At 48.9% G+C, this 20465-nt stretch overlaps 1 pseudogene; it reads left to right on the top strand.

Moving 5' to 3' along the window:
- The first annotated feature begins 4126 nt into the window (after window positions 1-4126).
- LOC130880465 (growth/differentiation factor 7-like) lies at window positions 4127-8645 on the top strand (annotated as a pseudogene).
- Window positions 8646-20465: the final 11820 nt, after the last annotated feature.

Raw genomic sequence — 20465 nt, 5'->3', positions numbered from 1 at the left:
AGGTGAAGGAAGGAGAACCAGAAGTTCAAGGTCATCCTCTACTCCACAGTGAGTCTGAGGCCAAGTCAGCCTGGGGTACTTGAGACTTAGTGTCCAGAGAGAGAGAGAGAAGAGAGAGAGAGAGAGAGAGAGAGAGAGAGAGAGAGAGAGAGAGAGAGATAGAGAGAGAGATAGAGAGAGAGAGAGAGAGGAGAGAGAGGAGAGGAGAGGAGAGGAGAGGAGAGGAGAGGAGAGGAGAGGAGAGGAGAGGAGAGGAGAGGAGAGAGACTATAAAAAGATGCTGGATGCTGCTATGGTTTAGCTCCTGCAAGTGGCTGGATAGTAGTGTCTTTGTGGCTTGGACACTTGGAAGAACTCTGAGGTGATATAATGATGAGTCTGTTTTGGACAAGAGAGACTGCAGGACCTGGGGTTTGGAGACCATTGAATATAAATGGTCAGGACCCAAGGACTTAAGACTCAGATGTGGGTGGAAAGGAGACAAATAAAGCGAAGAATCTGGGTGACAATGAGAGCCCCGAAGAGCTGTCTTGAGAGACCCCAGACTACTAGCATACCTGCCACCAATATGGTGTGAGCCAGTGAGCTGGGCCTTCCTGCGCACTCCAGGAATCTCAGCCTGCCTGGTGCCTGCCAGGGGTAGGTACCACAGGATTCCTGTGAAAGTGACCCACTTCTGATAGCAATTCCATTTCGCCTTCCGTGGGTCCCACAGGCTCCAGTGCATAACTGTGTACAATGCCTGGAATGTGGGATCTAAATCTGAAACTGTGTGCTTCCTGCTCAGCTCCATGGTGCAGGCAGTAGTAACAAGGACCATGTTGCACAAGACTCCTCCCTCCTGTCTGGGTGGGCCACTCCATGTGCCCATCCCCTGGAGGGAGTTAGGCCTCCAGTGCTGTGGACTCTTATTTCAGCAGAGGAATGAACTCTGACCTGCCATGTCCAAGCATCCCCTTTGTTTCTAGTGGAATGGATTGTCTTAAGACCTGCTCATTTTCTCGGTTCTTTCATTGATGCTCTGGCTGTCGGCTCACCTCCATGTGGTGAAGTAGAGGGACCACCCTCTTGCTAGTCACCCAGCCAATACTTACAGGCCCAGCTCAGGCCTGGGGCTGCAGAAGGAGATTCAATTTTGTCCAGTGCTGTTCACTGACCACGTGGGGATAGTAGGAGATTTCAAGGATGCAGACTCTGGGGCACAAGGACACCCTGGAGACAGAGAACTCCTGAATAACAGCCTGGGTGGGAAGGGGTGTACGGAGAGCTCTTTCAGGAGGAGGTGGTACCAGACCTGAGTGATGGAAAGTGAATGCTCTTGTTCCGGATTTCTCCTTGAAGAAATGAGTCTAACAGAACCGCAGCATTGCTGAGAGTGCTCATAGCAACTGAGAGAGATGGAGTGTACGGCAGGTGCTGTGGATCAAAAGCCACCACCAACAGCCTTCCTTCTGCTTTGACTGCTTTGAGGGCCAGAAAAGGAAAACCTTTCACATTCCTTTGTGGCTCAAAGGGGGCACAGGACTTACTTCTGGAATATATAGGGGAGTCTCTACTGCTCTCCAAGAGGACCTGAGTTCTATTCCAACCAACCACATAAGGTTATTCACGATTGTCTGCAACTCTAGCTCCAGAGGATCTGATGCCCTCTTCTGGTCTCTGCAGACACACACACACACACACACACACACACACACACACAAATCTTTTTATTATTTTTCCCCCAAGACAGGGTTTCCCTGTGTAGTCCTGGCTATCCTGGAACTTACTTTGTAGACAAGACTAGCCTCAGACTCACAGAGATCCGCCTGCCTCTGCCTCCCAAGTGCTGGGATTAAAGGTGTGCGCCACCACTACCTGACTTTACCAGTTTTATGGAGGCAGCTCCTCAGTTGAGGTCCCTCTTCCCAGGTGACTACAGCTTGTGTCAAGTTGACAAACATTGACCAGTGCTGCTCCCTTCATTGCTGTGTTTCTAGAACAGAAACCCTGGGTTCTATGACCAAGGTTGGAGGGATGGACATTCCAAATTATCACACATAAGCTTTGATTCCCAAAGTCCTTGTTGATTTTTAATTTTGGATGTTGTCGTAGTTCCTGCTCTGTTGCTGTGAAGAGACACCATGATGAAGCTAACTCATAAAAGAAAGCATTTAATTGGGAGCTTGCTTGCAGTTTCAGAGGGTTAGTGCATTGCCATCATGGCGGGAAGCAGACAGGCATGGCGCTGGAGCAGTGGCTGAGAGCTTTCCTTCCTGATTTGCAGATAGCGGGCAGAGGGAGAGAGAGACTGGGCCTGGCATGGAAGCCCACCCCCCCGTGACACACATTCTTCAGCAAGATCACACTTTATTCCCATTAAAAGAGGCAGAATATGTTAGATTGTGCTTGTTTGGAGACATTATTCAGCCCAGGGTGGCTCAAAAGTCAAAATCACTTTGCCTCCTAGCAAGGATTATGGATAGAGGTCATCTCTATCAGGGTCACAAAGGAAGTCCACAGTAATGGTGGTTTGAAGGCCAGGTCCTCCCCCACAATTCAGTGTGTTTCTCTGGCCTCACTGAATGTGGCCATTTCTTCTCCCAGGACACCTCCCAAAAGGGTAGTTAGTTCAGAGGCCAGGCTTAATCAGCCAGGCGCTGTTACATACTCTTGCCAGCAGATGGCACTATCCACCAGTCCTCTGCGGTTTGTCCCACCTAGGAGGCACTGAAAAGCACTCCTAGGAAGGGCTCTGGGAAAGAAGCTACCTTCTCTCATTACCTCTCCTCCCCTCCTCCACAGGGTGCTCTGGGCCACAGAGCAGGCCACTCCCAGAGGCCCTAGGCCTGGGATTTGAGGACCCCAGTGTGAATGCCAGAGCTGTTGCTTGGGGCAACCTGGGCAGCCCAGTTATAGGTTAAGCATGGGAAATTCCTGTCATTTGAGGAAGACTGTCCCTGGGCATACAGGGTACTGCTGCCATAAGCTGCTAGAATCTTTACTTCTGCTGCCCCAGGTCTTTCTGGGAGAGACTTAAGCCTTCCTAGGGGCTGGTAGAGAAGCCAGAGTTATCAGAAGAGAAGGAAGAGGCAAGTAGACGCCTCTGCGGGGGTGGGGGTGGTGGTTGCTGTCACCTCTCTCTCTCCATCCCCCCCTCAGGGAGACCTAAGCCAGGACCCACTCTCCCTTTATCCTCTCTCTGCTCTGGATTGGAGGTCAGAGGTCATGGTGCATCCACACAGAGGACACACTCCTGGTCCTGCTGTCGTGGTTCCTTCATCCTTCACTATCCCTAGGTTGACATGTGATTGTTAATCTCACTATAGCTGGAAAAAGGCAAAGCCAGGAATGGTGAGGGACTTGCAGCCAGAGGTTCAAGAGCTTGAGTTCAGGTCTCTGGTTAGTGGGTGAAGCCAGATCTGGAACCTGGACAATGGCAGCCCAGAGATCTGTGTTTTCCACGTGGAATTGACATGTTAAACACACAGTCCTGACTTGCATGTCTACAATAGAAAGAAGGACAGCCAGGACCCAGTGTTCCTCGGCAAAGAGACCCCTTACTGGGCGGGTAGGTGGGAAGAGAATTAAAGTAGGAAGTCTCTGTCCTACCAGAGCCACTTCCTCGGGGACCCCAAAGAAGGAAACCCATACTACTATGGCTTTTCTTCTGGTCCCCAAACCTGGGCACCAAAGGCAAGTTGTCATCCCAGCTGTCCACCATCTGGGCTACAGCAGGAAGGCTGGGCGGAGGCAGGCAGCACAAACCTTGGTCCAGGAACAAGATGCCTGCTGCAGACTGAGCTTAGGCCTTACATCTCTCATGGAATCCTTCAAGTATTAACCCTGCAAGTATTGACCCTGGCCAGGGCGTTCCTTCCAGCTCCCAAACATCCCAAGGCCCCAGATTGAGCTCTGCCCCTCTGGTCCAGAAGAAGGAGGAACTGCTTGCTGGGGAAGAATAAGAGGCTGTGTGTGTGTGTGTGTGTGTGTGTGTGTCCCACCTCCCAAGCGGCTTTTAGACAGCCCTCGACCTGTACAGGCCCGGTTTAGATGTTCAGTTTGGTATCCAATGCAATTTTAAAGTAAAGGGGAATGGGTGTGGTTCAGGCCCTTAAAGCCTTCTGACAGTTGATTGTCTATTTTCTGGACACACTCTCTCTGGGATTTGTCTGAACTGAATTGACACAGACTGGCGACCTCCCTCCTAAGCGCAGCCAGCTCTTTAGAAACAGGGCTGGCCAAATCAGAGCCTGCGTGTCTGCATGCTCAGGCGTCCCCTATTGATAGGGCGGAGGTGGAAGCCTTTTTTACCCATGCTGGATGGGTGCTATATCCCTAGTGGCTCCAGAGCGCTGCTTCAAGTCTGTACTGCTCGCCCTCCAGGCTCGTAGCTACCTACAAGCATACGAGCAGCCGTTGCCTTAGCCCTCCGGACCTTGAAGAGTGTGGTCGCTCGCCCCCCAGACAGTAGAGCCCAGTCTTGCCTTAGTCTGGGTCTGGCCACCCTGGTATAGGAAAAATAACAGGAAAAGGGAGTGTTTCAGAGTAGAAGAGAGGGGAGGAAGCTGGGATGGTACGCCCGACGCCGCCCCACCATCCAGTTCAGCAGAGCACTCAGGTCTTGGGGCAAGGATTGGGTGTCTCAGTGCCTGAGGGTGGGGAGGCCTTACACCGCTTTTGGCGCTTTGGGGCTGGAGGACCTCTCTTGGGAAGAACGGAAACAGGATGCAGCAGCGAGGGGAGGAGGCTTCTGCCCTGCATTGCGCCTGAGTTGGGAGTCGCAGAACCGCTGGTTGAGCGTTGGGGGGGGGGGGCTGCTCCGAGCGGTGGGCAGGGAAGGGGGGCAGCGGCTTGCTGCACACTTCCCCGGTTATTAAACACTATGTCCAAAAGGCGTCGGGGTACTTCCCGGAGCCCGTGTCGAGCGGCCGACAGGCCCACAGAGCCCATGGACCTGAGTGCCGCTGCTGCGCTGTGTCTCTGACTGCTGAGCGCCTGCCGTCCCCGCGACAGGCTGGAGGCTGCAGCGGTGCTGAGCGGCGGGTGCAGGACGAACCTGGAGCACCGGGGGCAGCGGTGGCAGGCGGACCCTTGTCCCTGCTCGGAGTCCTTCAATTCTCCAGGCCGCCTCAGTTCCCGGGCTTCGCGCTGTGCGCCGCGCTGCAGGCTCTGGCTTAAGGAACGGCTCGGTGGTGCCACACCACTTCATGGTCCAGCTTTACTGGAGCCTGGCTGGGAGGGGCTCCGGTCACAGCAGCCTCGGGGCACAGTCGCACGGATACAATCACCGACTTTGTAGACGCAAGGTACTTTACGTATCTTCTGTGATAGTACATCCTGTGCGCTACTGCCCAGAGACGAGGTCGGGGGAGCAAGCTTCTGCTCCTTTGGGTTCAGAGCCATGGCCCCATGAATCCCATCTTCAGGTGTCAGAAACTTCGAAGTCAGTGCATCCGAATTCTGTAAGACTGGACTGTGTCTCCAGGCAAGGCTTGGCTTCTGAGGGCTGAGGGGGTGAAGGTCTGTCTCTCTGTCGAACTGTCAGCTCTCCCTCAAGCTGGCAAGCGGAGTTCAAGATCCGCTTCTTTGGGGAAGGGTTTGGGGAAGGAAAGATCTGGGGCCTGGAGCCCTTGGAGAAAAAAAGGACAGGAGTGGGGACCCTGAAGAACAGGGATTAACAGTGACGGTAGGTTCCTGTCTCCAGGGGGGAGGATACACAAATTGAAGGAGTTAAGGAGAAATCAGAGAGAAACAAGTATCAGATGAAAGTAAATTCTTCTCTCTCCATATGAGGAATGCACTTCCAGCAGGCATCAGGTGGATAGTAGCTTGTGTGTGGGAAGTGAGTATGGGCGCCAGCGATCTGTCGCAGCCAGACCCCAGCGGCCAGAGTCCAGGACTCGGTTGTTTGGGGAGGGCATGGATGCCTGGAACCCAAGCGTCCCATTTTACCCTGTGCTGGACCCTCCAAGGTAGGGTGTGGGTGGGACTGTGGGGTAGTTGCTGCGTATCATCAGGCTTTTATTAATCTCTATTGAAGTCATTAAAGCAAACAGACACGGAACATTTAACTAATTTCAGGCGGAAATGCAAGCAATTTTGGCCTTAATTCTACCCAGCCAAAGATCTAGCTTGGAAATCAGGAGGGAAAGGAAGGCAAATAGGTCAAGAAAGTAAAGTCCGGCAGCCACTGACAGTCTGCAGGCCATTGCCACCAGCGTGGGAAAACAGGCAGAGGCCACCGTGCAGTAATCACCCATCTCAGAAACACACGCAGTAGCCATGCACAGACAGTTTTCTTTTTGGTCCATAGAAATCCTGGGCTCAAATGGCCCTTAGGATCAGCGCGCATCTTCAGAAGGTCTGTCACCGCACTCGGCACTGATTCGGCACTGATTCACCAATTCACGATTCACGGGAAGAGCCAGTCCTGGCACACAAAATCAGGGGAAACTCCAGACCTACATAAAGTGCTCCCAAGATGCAGGCGAGAGCATGGGAAGGGCCCTAAGAGCATAGAATCATCAGACTTCTTAGGGCTGGCTTAGTGTACTGTGTTATAGAACTAACTAGGTCCTTCTGGTGGAGCTCTGCTTGACCAGAAAGACCCAGAGCTGGGCCACCTTTCCTCCTTCCCTCCCTGGAGAAGCAGGGTGAGGTGGAGGCTGCAGAGAAAGTTCTTTGGTGAGGGTGGGGGGGAATTGTGGCTGCGGACATAGCCCAGTACCTCTGTCTAGCTTGGTACCACCAGCTTCCCTTTAGAACAGAGTTGCTTGAGCAATACACCCAGACTGTAGACTTAAGGCATGAAGGCCTGGTGTCCATGGCTGGTGAACAAATCCTGAAGGTGGGGGGAGTTTCTGCCTGGTCTCTCTGATGGGGCAAAATGAAACCATATGACAGTCTAAAAAGGCAATGCCTTGTCTGCTCTTTGGTGGAATTTAAACTTTATTTTTTTCCTTTCTTCCTTCCTTTCCCTTCCTTCCTTCCTTCCTTCCTTCCTTCCTTCCTTCCTTCCTTCCTTCTTTCCTTCCTTCCTCTGTCCCTCCCTCCGTCCCTCCCTCCCTCCTTTCTTCTTTCTTTCTTTCCTTCCTTCCTTCTTTCCTCCTGAACCCATCCGAGAGAAAAAGGGCCATGTCCAGAAATAAATCACATTAGAGCTAAAGACTAAGCAGCGCTCACTGTGGCAGCCATCACCTCAGCTAATCTTTCCATGAAGGTTCGTTGCATCCCACTGCCTTTCCCCTTCCCTTTGGTGGCTGTGTGAGCACCAGGAGAAGCCAAAAATGAGGTGGAAGAGGGTGACCAACAATGAAAGCTCAGGGCGGACTTGGGAGAACCTGTCGCCAACCTGGGCCCTCATTTCCTTTCTGCTGAAGGAACAGGGTGACCTGGGGGGGGGGGGGGTCTGTATTCCGGTGCTGCTGTGTTTCGTTTCTGGACTATTCTCAGGGTCCAACTGGCATGGGAAAACCGTGGTCAGTGAGGATGTCTAGTAGGTTGGAAGAAGAGAAGAAACTAAAGGGGAAATGAATTTAGGGTATGAGAGGCTCACAGCTCTTTAGGGTCGCTAAGCCCAGCAGCAAGGGGCAACTGTCATACACAAGTCCCTAGGAAAGCTCGCACCTTCTTGTGCCCACTTGGCCAGAAGTTTGACTTACCGTTTAGGCGTTTAAGCAGGCAGCAGAACTAAAGAGGCCCTAGGGTTCTGTTTTTGGGTGCGGTGGTGCGCTCCTGGCCCCACGGTTCAGCGATTAGGTGTGCGTCTGTGGTTGCTGTGGACGACTGAAGAACTAAAACTTCAGGTGTAGGAGACAAGGAAGAATCCCTTTGCCCAGGACCAGTATTTCTTCTGGAGCCCAGATGTAGCCACTGCTGCCCCCTCCTATGGACCTTCTTGAGATGTTATGTATCAAAAGCAGAAAAGTCAAACCAAGCTGCCCCGATAGCTGCAGATACCCGACCACACTCTGCTCAGCTCTTTGTTTCTGTTCTTCCCAGCAGAAGAATCGAATCGGCGGCTGATCCCGGCTAGATCTTTCTACTCGATGTATCCAGGCTTCCCGACGCCGACGAGGTAGTGAATACTGAGCCTTGCGGGCTGCACTGGAGGTCTCCAGGGCCAGACCAATACAGTACGACCCTCTTTCCGCTGCAGCATCCATACGTGTGCCCCGACGCGGCCCGCACATCTCATCTAATATACTCGCGGACTGCCGAACCCCTAGAAGTCGCCTACTGGGAAGAGTTGGACGTGACAGATGCGGCGCAGAGGCGCCATCGCGAGCCGCGCGCCTCCTGCAAATTCTGCAGACGACCGGACTTCCGGCTGGTCTGGGGTGGCAGCGGCAATGACACCGGTGCGAGGAGCGCGCGCTGCTGGTGAGCTCCTCCCGTACACAGAGGAAAAAAGAGTCTGTTCCGGGAGATTCGCGTCCAGGCCCGCGCGCTCCAGGTTACCGCAGAACCGCCACCGGATCTGGGACCAGGAGCTGGGGAAGCAACCCCTGGCGGACTCAGGCGCTAGCGGGTCCCGAGAGCTCAGAGCTGCAGTGGAGGGGATGGGGTGGGAGTCCCTGCAGTCCCAAGCCTCCGCACATGGACCTAAGAAGCTGGGTTGGGGAGTCTGGATCATAGCACCATTAGGCATGATCTTCAAGTAGTACAGGGACAAGGTGGTGGAGGCCTGCCGCTGTAGGTAGCATGCCTTCTGGGGAAGGCCTTGCCACTCAGGACCCCAGATGAAGAGCAGCTCCGACCAGGCCAGAGGAATGGTGCATATTGGCTACTCCAGAACAGAGGAGAACACAATTCACACTCACATTTCCGCACTCCACACACACACACACACACACACACACACACACACACACACACACACACACACACTTGCCAGGGGCGGCAGGTGCGAAAAGTCTTGTGCAAATGCGACGACTGATGTCACAGCCATGCTTGTTTGCTAACATCCATACAAACCGCTGTCTCTTTAAGAAGGTGTCTGTGTTCATGCTGCAGTAATTGACACTAAATCCAAGTAGAAATGGTATGGTTGGCATGGTTAGCGTTGGATTCTTCTTTTAGTTGGAGGAGGTGTGGCACCATGGGATGGTTGAATTCCTACCACTGGACCCTGAGTCCCACTGCAGGGCTGTGGTACCCAGATTCTCTGGAGGTGTGCACTGGGAATCTACAAAAAGTAAGGAACCACTGGGGGAAGAAAGCACCCATCCCCTATACAAGCCCAATGTGGTGCTGTCTCGGTTTTGAAAAGGAAAATTTATCCAAAGAACGTGTAGAAGGAGCTGCAGGCAGGCCTGCTTTTCGTCCTGCCCAGCTCCCACATGGTTAGCTTTATACCTGAAATAATTACACGGAAACTGTATTCTTTTAAACACTGCTTGGCCCATTATATCTAGCCTCTTCTTGGCTAAATCTCATATCTTGCTTAACCAATATTTAGTAATCTGTGTAGCACCACGAGGTGGTGTCTTACCGGGAAAGATTCAGCATGTCTGACCTGGTGGTTTGCTCCATCCCATCTGACCAGAGAGGAGAGGCATGGCATCTGGCTCACTTCCCTTCTTCCCTGCATTCTGTTCTGTCTACTCCACCTACCTAATTTTCTGACCTATCAGACCAAGCAGTTTTCTTTATTGATTAACCAATGAAATCAACTCAAAACAGAAGACTATCCCACATCAAGAATGTGTTGTGCTGCAAATGTTAATCCCAATTTTAAAAAAAATCAATTACAATTAGGAATGATCTGGGAAGTAGAAAGAATGTTTTTCTCTTGGTGGTGTGAGTAACAGGGTAGAATCTGCCGGGTTTAGAAGCATCTAGAGGGTGGTGTAGGAGGAAGTTGAGCAAAGGCTGCACTTGGGTAGCAGAGGCAGCTGAGGTGTGCCAAGAGGATGCCCTAAGAGGCAGGAAGGAGGCTATCAGGGCTTGAGTGTCCTGGGGCTGCTCCGAGGGGATTGAAGCCTATTGGCCAGGAAGGCAAAGCCCCCTCCAAGAGGCGATGGGTACTTATGCTTTGCTGTGGAATCTGTGCTGGCTTAAGTGTGCCTTCCACTGTGTGTGTTGCTGTTATATTTTGGCACACAGCGACGGGAAGTGAAGCCACACACAAATGCTTTTTTCAGACCCAAACACACAGCCTGGACCTGAAATGCAGGAGGTCCTTACTCCTAGACCGGTAGTTGTGGCCCTTGGTATGGGACGAGCAGGGTGCAAGCCTGTCTCTCATCTCCAGAATCCCTGCTCTACAGAGGTGTTTGGTTTGATTTCTTGCTACCTGTCCATCTTTAGGACCTCTTGTCAATGACTGGGAGAGAGAAATCACCAGGGCTGCACCTGCTGAGAGCTTCCAGGACAGTGTTGACTTCATGCTGCGTTTTCTCCTTAGGGTGTGGGAGAGTGAAACACGATTAATAATAACAACAACAACAACAACAACTCGGGGACAGATACTGGGGTTCAACCTGAAGATCCGAAAAGCAAAACAGCCAGCCACTGGTTCTTACCTCGACCTCAGTCCAAAATGATGATCCAGCCTCCAGGAATCTTAGAATGAGACTGAGATTGAGAGCCATCTCCTCCAGTTTTATAATCCTCTCTAGGGCTGGTATTAAAGAAACTGGTATTGCCCAGTTTCTCTGGCAACTAGTGTGGCTACTGGGATTAAAGGTGTGTGTTACCTGCCTAGTTTTTTAAAAAGTATTTATTATATATACAATATTCTTCCTGCATGTACACCTCTATGTCAGAATAGGGCACCAGACCTCATTACAGATGGTTGTGAGCCACCATGTGGTTGCTGGGAATTAAACTCAAGACCTCTGGAAGATCAGCCAGTGTTCTTAACCTCTGAGCCATCTCTCCAGCCCCACCTGCCTGGTTTTTAATGGTTGATCAGTGAGGCTGTTTTACTCTCAGATCTTCAGGCAGGCTTTATTTGTTAAAATAATATTGAAATATCACTACAGGAGAGGCATTACTTCTGCCTTTGTCCTGGATGTCTGTTGGTGTAGCGGCGTAAATGAATGCAGACAGATTGTAAAAATATATATAGCTTTAATGGGGAAAATAGACTTACAAAACCAAAGGTTCCCGCGGAAAACAGAAAAACAAAAGGGGCGGCTGGGAGCCACGCCCGCAATCTTTATAAATAAAAAATATCCTCGGGGGACCCCGCCCCCTGCTAGCAAGGTGATTGGCTGGGTCTCCCCTACAGATGTCAAAGTCCAGGATGGTTTATAGGTATTTTCCTTCTTAGTGGTTACACTATACTCCCTACAGACGAAGATTTAAACCCAGCTAATATATTTAAGAACCCCATCTGAGTCCTTTTAATTTTGTAAAATTTTCCAACAAGAAAATAATCCTTGTGTAATTTATTCTAAGACAAAGACTTCTCTTCTTTTAGAATGTGAACTTGTATGGCTGTGAATAGCTGTAACCAAAAAATGCAACAATTTCAGCTCTTTCTTCTTTTCTTTCTTTCTTAAATCACCAAGTGACTACTCTTGATAGGATTTCATCTTCCTATGGTGACTGGGCAGAGGAGGACCTATCCCACTGCAGAAAGCATGGGTTCTGCTTCAGAGGCTGCATGGCTTAGCCTCTGAAGACTAAAGGCATAAAGACCATTGAGTGGCTTCTTTTTTGAGGCCAATGACTCATTTTAGAGCAAATATGCCAGGCCATTCTGGCTTGGTTCTCCAGACAGCTCCTCCTTAACTGTTTCAGCTCCTCTTCCGACAGAATGTAGTGTGCTCTTGGCTCCTCCACTCACTTCTTCCTACAGAGATGCAGTTGTGACATGACCTGGCCCTCAAAAAAGACTGTGACCAATACGACCTTTGGGGATATGAATCCCCATTAGAGTGACTCACCTTTGTGTCAGGGATGGCAGCAGCTGCCCAGTTTGGATGCAACGTTCCTGTAGTACATTAGTGAAAGTCTCTGTGGTCATGTTTATCTCCTACCAAAGGTCTATCTCGAGACTCTCTTTGTGCTCTTAATTTCATTATTAAATGAAAATTAATTTTCTTGGGAGAAAAACTGTCTTCTCAACTAAATATTCTGCAGGTCCAATAAATGTGCGAGCTCTGAGGCCCTTCCATGGAAAAGTGTAAAGTCTTGTCATGCACTGTTCATTACATCACATTTTCATTGTCCACAAGTCCCCAGCGGGCTGTGCAGGGGCTTACACATTCACAAGAGAAGGGACATTTGCATGGAGAAAGTCAGGGGATTTGAAATTGTATCTAACTTCTCAAAGGCAGTTGTAAAGAGGTCTAAAGTAGACTCTTCAGTGGCTGATTTTGAGGAGGCCAAGCTGGGCTTCTGTTCCCTCCCTGTCTGTGCTGTGCTCAGTCTGCCCTTGGTGCTGTTGATTTCCAGGCAGGCTGGGGTGAAGGTGTCCTTGCTGCTGCTCCACTGAGGATGGGGACTGCTGTGGTCACAGATGTGTGGAGCTCACGTATCCTTGGAACCTGCACTCAGCAATCTGGGGAGGGTCTTTTCCACAGGGACATGTCACCAGGGCTGACTTCGGTGGAGCTGTGGTGTCTGCCGAGTCCTAATCACATGCAGGTGTACAGCGATGGCCAGCACAAGGAGGCCCAGATGTTCTGCAGAGCCTGAGCTGGGTGGATTTGCAGAGGTGGGAGTCTAGTCCCTCTGTGAGGGAGTGAGACCTTGCAGGTGCACCCACACCCTGTGACTCTAATGGACACCCAGTCAGGGGGTCACATTCCCATCCCAGAGAAGGGGAATTTTCCCAGAGACATACCCAGGAAGGAAATCCACCCCACTGTGGGGAGGTCAGCACAAGCACCTTCACTAGAATGTTTGAGGAATGCAATACAAAATGAGAAAGCTCTCCTCGGCCTGGCCATTGTCTTGTGTATTGTGCTGTAATTCCCATTTGGATTACTCTGCAGGGTTAGGGCTCAGTAGTTAACAAGACACGTATTTGGTAACTGCCAATGCCTAAGCCTCAAAGTTTTCTAATTATAGAAGAGAAGTAACCGTTGTTGTCTTACCAGACGAGATGGGCCACAAGGGTCTTGACCTTGTTTGTAGTTGCTTCGGGTTAGGAAGTGCACAGTTGTCTTTGAATCTACTTTGCTCAGGAAATGCATACATGTCTCTGTCCAACACGTTCACTGGCATGCCTAGTTTAAGGATGCAGAGGCTCAAATGGGACTTCCTAGTTTATTCTGAAGTCTAATGTCAGGTCCTATTCTTTGGCAAGCATAGAGATGATTATAACTCAAGCCCACTTTCTGGAACTCTCCTTTAAAGGACAAGGAGGGATGACAGTAGGGGTTAGAAGCAACTGACCATCAAAGCTGCTGTCCCTCCAGTAATGATGCTCAGAGATTCACCAGTCATGACCAGCCCTCCTGGGTGGGCTGGCAAGAGAGAGTTAAATGGGTACTCAGGAGGTAGAAGCAGGTGGCACTTTGGGAGGAGTCTGGGCATGATGGAAACTGGAAGTAGTGATTCTCAAGGCTTAAGAGTGAGCACACATGCAGAAGAGTCACTGTGTTAGACACAGAGCACCAGGTGGCTAGAAGGCTTGGCAGAGGACATCCTAGACAGACACCAGCGTGTGGGCTTGTGAGTTACAGCTTCCAGTCTTTTAGAAGGCTCGTTTACGAAAATCACCTCCATTTACTTCTGTGTGTGTGTGTGTGTGTGCGCGTGTGCGTGTGTGTGTTGGGGGGGGGCTCAATTGCATTTTACTTTATTCTCTTTCTCAACCTTCCTTACTAGGTTTGCCCACTGTGGCCTCCAGGAGGCAGCATGGTGTAGCAGAAAGAAGGGGACAAAGTCTTTTCTTTAGATCAGTGGCCTAAACTAGGATCTCAGCTCCTGTCACCTGCTGGCTTTAAAATATTTTTAAAGTTTATTTTAATTGTGTGTTTGTGTGTGTGTGTGTGTGTGTGTGTGCATGTGCGCACATCTGAGTTCAGGTTCCCATGGAGACCTGAGGCATCAGATCTCCCTGGAGCTGGAATTGTAGAGGGTTGTGAGAAGACCCACAAGAGTGCTTGGAACAGAACTCAGGTCACCTAAGAGTGGTCTGAGCGCTTTTCCATCTTTCCAGCCCCAGCAGGTATGAAATATTCAGTAAGGCAGGGCACTTCACACCCACGTTGTTTGAACACAGGGTAAGTCAGGGCCTCCATGGACTGAGAAGCCTGTTTGTGAGACAGGGACAGCTTAGGGAATACTTTACCTGGACCTGTTCTTCTCTATGCCAAACTGGTCCAATTCTGCCTGTTCTTTATTAGTAAAGGAAGCCCCTTTCCCCCAGAAGCCCCCTCTTCACAGAACTATAGCAATACCATGTTCTTTATGGCCCTTGCCGTGCTGCCAGGGTATCACCTGGAGGCTTCAGCAAGTGTCATGTTCACTGATACCAGTCTTGGTCTGGAGGTGGTGGAGACCCTATTAATGGTCCACAGATGCTCCCTGCAATGTGATCACTTACCTCCTCTATATGTATGGGACACAGACAAGAGTCATAACTTGTGAGAAAGCAGCAATGGCACACTTAAGTGCCCTTCTGTTTTCATCACGAGAGCTTTGATTACATCCTCGGAAATGTATTTGTTCCCAGAGCATAGCCTTTTGGCTTCTCCTTTTGACACACCTGCCAGTGGAGGAGCCCAAGTATATCCTCTCCTCTGTGCCCAGTGGGAGACCAGAAACAGAAACATCTATCTTATGTTTTCCAAGAAATGCTGTTTCCTGTACCTTCTCTAAACCTACTGTGAGAGCATCCTAGGCTATGTGTGTGGAGTATGCATGGTTCAAGTCCAGAAAGCTGAGCTAGGCCAACATGTCCAAGAGTATGGAGACCACAAGTGTCTTTACAACTTGTGTGACTGAACCAGCATACACACCTCCAGTGCACTGCTGAGACTGAGGGTCTCCCTTTAGGTGCCTCTTAGAGCAGCCTGCCCATAAGCCAGACAGACATTGGCTCCTACATGCATGACCTCATTGCTTTATAACAAAACAAAACATCTGCAACTCAATCAAGTATAACAAACAAACAACAAGAAAACCCAACCAGACAAATACTATAATTATCCGAGCTTCACAGGTGAGAAGTTAGGAGGCTGAGGGTGTGTGAAATCTTATATAGTGCTGTGGGAGCTCCTTCAGCCAATAGCCTTTAAGATACCAGTCCACTTGGGCATGGTCTCTTATAATAAATGCAGCTGCAAAGCCTGCACTCACTCTCTCTTGCTTCCGGCTCTCATTTTGTGCTGCTAGATTTGGTTCCTGTTCCCTGTTTGTACAGAGGATTGTGATCTGTGATTCTACCCTTAAATAAATAACCCTTTATTATACATAATTCTGAACTAGTGTGGGAATTTTGTAACTTTTGGTATCATTTGGCACCCGTGTGGACAACCACATCCACTTAAAACCTGAGAGGGCTTGGGAAGTAATTCCAGACACAAAACAACAGAGGTAAGGACGGTTTCTTGGTAGCAGCATTTTCTCAGATGGGCTCTGTTTTCTAGAGGCAAGTGTGTCTTATTTAAGAGAGACTTCTTGACTCAGCTTTAGCTTCAAAATCCTTGCATCTCTTTTAAGAGGCCCCACCACAAAACACTTTAATGGTGTTGATGAATAGCTGAAGCATGCTTCTTGGTGGTAGCTCGGACCCTGAAACTCCATAGAGTTCTGGCAATAAACATGGCTCCTACCAGTACCTCTGCCATGAGGCTAGACTCTCAGAAAGCTAAGAAATGGGTGGATCCAGTTGTCAAAGCCACAGCTTTCATCCTAGCCATATCAGTTAGCAAATTAAAGACTCATGTGGTCAGAAAGAGAGAGATATACAGTAAAGATAGATTCAGACAAAAAAGCCTCTAAATGGTTTACAGCGTGTTTAAAAATATATGTAGGCTTGGGAGAGAAAAGAAAAAAGGATAAAGTCCTGAGAGAGAGAGAGAGAGAGAGAGAGAGAGAGAGAGAGAGAGAGAGAGAGAGAAAGTTGGGTGTGATGGCACACACTCTGGTTTATATGGTGAGTTCCAGGATAGCCAAAGATACTCAGAGAAACCCTGTCTCCAAAAAGACACAACAAAAATAAAAAACAAAAAAAAATAGAGTTTAAAATAAAGCCACATAAAAATGGAAAATACACAGAAAGTTGGGATGCTGTATGCTATTTATTGTGTTGTCTTTGAATTGTTTGATGGCTGAGAAAGGAGCAACAGCTGCTAAAAGACTTTTGATTAAAAATGATGCTGGATTAATCCAACAAATATAATTATAATACAATGGAAATGTGGGTCAGACACATGAGGGAAAAAGCCAGCACCAAGTGACAAACACCACATGATTCTCTTTACATTTAATATCTAGAATGGGCAAATCCTTTTTTGTTGTCTGTGGTATTTATTCACATGGCCCAGAATTCAAGACTATAAAAGTCAATACCCAACTGGGGAGCTGGCTCAATGGGTAAGACATGAGAACCTGAGTTCAAATCCTCAGCATCCACTTAAAAAGCCAGGCATGGTCTTGTGTGATTGTGACCCCAGAATTAGGAAGAGGAGACAGGCAGATCCTGGGAGCTCACTGGTCATCTTACCTAGCAAAGATGTTGAGCTTCAGGTTGAGATCCTGTCTCAAGGGGATACGGCAGAGAGCAATAGAGGAAAACAGCAGGCACTGTGTGCATGCACACCCACACACAGATGTGCACACACACACACACACACACACACCAGCTAACATCCTGAAACAACTTTATCCCAATTCTAGTCTCTATCCATTTGGAGTCTCTACCCTTCTCTAGACAAAGAATATTATCTGTTTTTTCTTACTTTGGTGTTGGGGATCAAGTGTAGGATCTTATGTGTGCCAGGCCAGCTCCACCACACCATGGATGTAACTCATACCCACTAAACTGTACACTTCAAATGACAATAGAAATTTCATGTATTTTACTACATTCTTTTTTAAGTTCTGGAACCACAACAAAGAAACCTTGCAAAGTTCAGAGCACTAGTGAAAGAGGGTGTAGACTTCAGGTCCAGGCATTTCATCTCACTGAGTTTTCTTGACAAGCCCGTTCTTCTGCTGTCAGAGGACACCAGCATCGGTTCTGATGATCTTCCAACAGGTCTGACTGTGGCTTCCTGGCCCACACACCTCTTTCTCATGGAAAAAGTAAGGACACAGCACCTCTCTTCTACCATAAGAGATAGGATCAACCTGCAAATTAAACACATGTCAGTGATTCTTGGCCTGCCTTGATTCTTGAAACTAAAGGAGACATTGTGGGGTATGAGCATGGAACCTTCAGCCAGTCAATGGGCAAACAAAGACAGAAATTTTGTAGAGATGGCACTGTTCCTGGATGCAGAGCCACAGAACAAAATGTCTTTATGGGTAGGAGATCCTCTCAGGTGGAAATTGCATGAGCCCAAGGAGAGGAGCCACCCACGCTGCACAGCACAGCACACATGGGCGGATGTGCACAGGGTAAAGGAGACTTGCCTGCCTACCACCTCTTTTCTCCCCTCCGTTATCCAACTCAGACTTTCATTCCAATAGTAACACAAAATGGCTTCCTGTTTGGTTCGTGACATCAGCGTTTGATGGTGCCCACAACTGTTGCTAGGCCAGAGGTGGTGTATGACCTGGGCTTGATCAATTAGACTGTGGGGAAAGATTTATATGTAACCCATGTTTGAAGGTCAGGTCTTTCAATAGATAGATAGATAGATAGATAGATAGATGATAGATAGATAGATAGATAGATAGATAGATAGATAGATATGGATGGATAGATAGATTGAGCAATGAGTCAGTCTGAAGATGAAGCAATGGCCAAAACCATCATCCTACAGACCCCAAGATGGTTCCCCTGCAATGGCACCACCATGTCGTCACTGCACTGGTTTTTGTCACACACTTGCCCTATGCTCCATATTACACCACCTGTCCCGGTTCTCGGTATGGTTGGAAGATGTTAAGAGGGTATGTTAAGGTCATAATAAAAGCAGCATAACACACACACACACACACACACACACACACAGAGAGAGAGAGAGAGAGAGAGAGAGAGAGAGAGAGAGAGAGAGAGAGATTTTTTTCATCAGGCTCCAGCAGTTGATCCTGGTATTCTGTTGGAGCTGTCAGTGGGCCACAGGCTAAGAACTAAGCAGCCTCCCAGAAAAAGAGTTCAGGTTTTGGCATAGAGGGAAGAAGGGTTGCGGATATTGAACACAGCCTCTACAGAACAACCGAGAAGTCAGGGAATGCCATACAAGTCTCTTAGAGATTAGAAAGTACACTTATACTCACATTCACCCAGACACTCATTTGGCACCAGCACAGACTGCCACATGCCAGGCTGCAACCTGAGTGCACACATATAATGTTGTCTATGTCTTCATCGGTTCAGCAGAAACAGTCCTAGGCCTGATGACCTGTCACAAAGTTTAAGTTCATCCAGCAAAAGCAACCGTGCGTATAGCCAGTGTCCCAGAACCCTGGGTCACTGGTTTTGTAAGGTGCCATGTCTTGTAAATGGACTTAACCTTGAAAAGGAGCCAGGTTCCACCCTGATGCCCTCTTCTCTTGTCTGTGGCAATCGTGGGCCTGACTCACATTCTCAGGGATGTGACTGCTTGACTTATCCTTCTTATTTCCCACAGTGGACAGGGGATAAGGGCAGTAGGCCCCTGTCACCACTGATATCATTCACTGCCCTCTGGATTTTCCCCTGCCTACTTCAGGGTGATATAGGGTTCAGATGTGTGTGTACTAAGAGCACGTGATGGGTGAAATGCATGTGTGTGGCATGTGAAAGTTCAAGGGCAACTCTCCAAAGCCAGATGCCCTAAGGACACCATGGGTGAGAAGCTGGCTGAGACTACGTGTGTTTTCCTCCACTTGTTTATTTTCACACCTGTTCTGTCTCAGTTCCCAGGTGGCTCCTAACATGAGAACAGATGCTAACTCTTAGCCTAGAGCCACTCCTACACCAGCTGATGATGGCCTAAACTGACAATTTATCTGCCACTTAACCAGGGCAGAGGCAGGCATGGGGAGGCGGGAGTTGAGGACTGGTGCACCATGCACAAGGTTCTTCTAAGTGACCATTTCCAGGAGAATTCTGTGATTGAAGAAAAGGTCAGAACCACATGCAAACTTCTACCCTCCTCTCTCTCTCTCTCTCTCTCTCTCTCTCTCCTTCCCTCCCTCCCTTCCTCCCTCCTTCCTTCCTTCCCTTTTTCCTTCCCTCCTTCCTTCCCTTTTCTTGCTTGCAGGTTTGCTGTTGTTGGCCATCAGCGTGGCAAACAGCAATTGCCACCCTTAGGAAACAACCAATGCTGTCTCTTAGAGTCTACAGGAAGCTGTCCTACAGACTGCTGGTCAAGGTGAGTTCTGTGAGACAGTTCCCAGCCTTGCTCACTCAGCCTCTTTCTACAGCCTGGGCCTTCTTTGTACCTGACTGCTGGTCTCACTCTTCACACACCAGAGGAGACAGGACTAGATGCAGGAGGACTCAGACTGCGGCCTGAGCCATTCCCTTGCTGAAAGAATGCAAATGTGTTCAACAAATACTGGGTACACAGGAAAGAGTGTGTGGGGATGAAATCTGATGGCATGTTCTTTAAAATACTCTAGAAATGCATCTGTGTGTCAGCAAACCATGTGACTCAGTTGTGGCTCAAGAGAGAAACATGCTGTTGAGAATTAAGTGTTCTTACCAAAAATACATACATGCATCTAATAAGAAAATAATAAGACACATTCAAATTGGAAAACATTCTGCAAAATACCTGATCAGATTCTTCAAAAATGTCACCACACTATAAGTCTAATACCAGGGGATTTAGGGGTTGCTTAGACTATAGGAGACCCAAGAGAAATGTGGTAACTTAACACTGTGAGATTCAAGAAATTCTAGATTTGCCACTATCATCCACATCACACAAGAGGGGAAAAGGTGCCGAATGTGTCCTTTCTTCCCTGGGATGGAGTGGTATTCGACAAATTCCAGACAGTTTTCCAAATTCCAGACGGTTTTCCAAATGGTAACCTCAGCCTAGACCCATGGCTCTCAGCTTGAGAGTACCTTTGTCTAGGGTTGTCTTGTATATGCCACCATTTGATGACATCTGAACAGTGAGTAGAAAGAGTCTAAACATCTGATCAGAGTCACACACTTGTGAATAAGAAAGATGCCCACATCTCTGCCTGCCCTCTGTCAATCTATAGAAACATATGAGTGCCGGGATTCATGGATATTCCCAGAACTTTGATACAATCAAGTTCAACAAGCCCAGAAAACACACAAGGAATTCTGATGCTCTCCAGCTAATGCTTTACTTCCTGTTACATGGCTGCTACTGGCTCAGTCTGAATCCAGCATGAGACGACGACTGGGGAGGGGGTGCCAAGACTGTGCCGTTTCTCAAACTATC

This window comes from Chionomys nivalis, chromosome 1, assembly GCF_950005125.1.
Source record: "Chionomys nivalis chromosome 1, mChiNiv1.1, whole genome shotgun sequence".
In the NCBI taxonomy this organism is placed as follows: domain Eukaryota; kingdom Metazoa; phylum Chordata; class Mammalia; order Rodentia; family Cricetidae; genus Chionomys; species Chionomys nivalis.
The sequence above is the reverse complement of the archived record's forward strand: the minus strand, read 5'-3'. Positions and strand labels throughout refer to the sequence as shown.